Source organism: Octodon degus, unplaced genomic scaffold, assembly GCF_000260255.1.
Source record: "Octodon degus isolate 3935 unplaced genomic scaffold, OctDeg1.0 scaffold00010, whole genome shotgun sequence".
Taxonomy (NCBI): domain Eukaryota; kingdom Metazoa; phylum Chordata; class Mammalia; order Rodentia; family Octodontidae; genus Octodon; species Octodon degus.
Window position 1 is genome coordinate 7,188,148 of NW_004524586.1, and position 1,885 is coordinate 7,190,032.

Here is a 1,885-nt window from a genome sequence, read left to right on the forward strand (position 1 = left end):
TTGCAACAACAGTAGTTGATATTGATAGATTCAATATGTACAGAGGAGGTACTTTAAAATTTACTCTTGGCTGGGGAGATAGCTCAGCAGTTTAAGTGCCTGCCTGGCAAGCGTCAGGTCCTGAGTTCAATCCTTAGGACCAAAAAAATGTACTCTTTTTGAGACTGGGTTGGTAGTGCCACACTCCTATAATCCCAGCACTGGGGAGGCTGGAACAGGAGGATCACTGTGCCTCAGAGCTGCATTGTAAGACCCTGCACCAAATACATACAATTAAAATAAAATAAGGGGCTGGGGAGATAGCTCAGTAGAATAAGTGCTTGCCTGGAAAGCACAAGGGCCTGAGTTCAATCCCAGGTTCTGGAAAAAAAAAAAAAAAGGCTTAAAATAAAATAAAATTTATTTTTTCCGTTTCAGAAGCAAAATGCTATTTTATCCAGTTCAATCTCTTCCACAAGCTGCAACAAATATCTTCCTAATAAGGATGTTCTAAGAAGAGAACATGTCTTTCTTTGTTTTCTTTTTCACACACTGATCTACCCCAGTTCTAAATAAGCACACAGAGAAAAAGAAAAAGAAAAAAAAAGCAGCACACATTTCACACAGTTCCTCCTAAGAATCAGCCTGGCTGGAACTCCACAGCTCGATCCTATCTAGCTCCCAATCATGGGCATCTTGCACTATCTGTAGCTGAGATAGCCTAAGGTAGTAAATTAATCCCTGGTCGTGTAAAGACCATGAATCATGAATGGTTCTCCTTTTTCTCTCTGTACGGTGGTTGCTACTCTTGCTTTGGCTCCTGACTACTTTTGGAGGGCGGTCCTTTTATTTAACCTAAGCTCCTCCCTCATGAAAAGGAAATAGAAGAATCTGGTTGAATTTTAGAGTGATGCAAACCAAGTCAAACATGAGCAAATTTTGCTATCATGTAGTTTAAGTATTATTTGAGACAGATCTCATAAGACTTCAGAAGCTGCTAGCTCTTCTAGTTATTAAAAGCAGAATCCAAGACTTTTTCACAAAATTATAACTATTCTTTCAAGTCAAACTACTGCTTGCAAAACAACTAGAAACTACAATAAATAAAATCCATTCTAAATGAGAAAAAAACTTAGTTGATGGGACTAGACTTCAGTCTGAAACTGTCTTATACTTTCTGTATTTGTTTCCTAGCATGATAAACGTTTAATGAATGTATATAAATAAAATAAATAAATACACTGAGTAAAATAAAATGGTAATAGAAAGTAACAAGCTGTGGAAATAAGAGAAGGTGATAATCCAATGCAAAAAGCAAGCAAAAATGGTCATAAAGATTGCCTATGCTGGGCACAGTGATGCATGCCTGGGAGGCTGAGGCAGGAGGACTGCAAGAAGTTCAAGGTCAGCCTGGGTTACAAAGTGAGTTCAAAGACAGCCCAAGACCCTGTCACAAAAAGACAAAGAATAAATAACTAAATACATAAATAAACAATGTAAAAAATAAACAATGTACTAGCTTCTTAGCCTAGAGAATAAAACATAACCATGATTCCTATTCTGAGAAAGCTCCCAAATTAATGGGGGAAACAACACAGAAGTGTATTCAAGAGAAATATTTAAAAATAATTACATGCAGATTGGCATGAGAAAAATGACTTGTCAGAAATTATGCTTGTGAGTCAGAGAATATATAAAGTTCTAAGGAAACAAAATTCAACAGCATCAAACAGCATTTATTGAGGCTGGTTCTCTCTGATCAGTGGAGAAGAAGATTAAGACTAAGAATGAGGTTGATATTGAGAATAGAGTTGGAGATGGTATGAAGGGAGCCGAAGAGAAGAAGAAGTTGAGGCTGAGGATAATGGTTGAGTGGGGCTTGGGAGAGAGACAGAGAGAGAGAGAG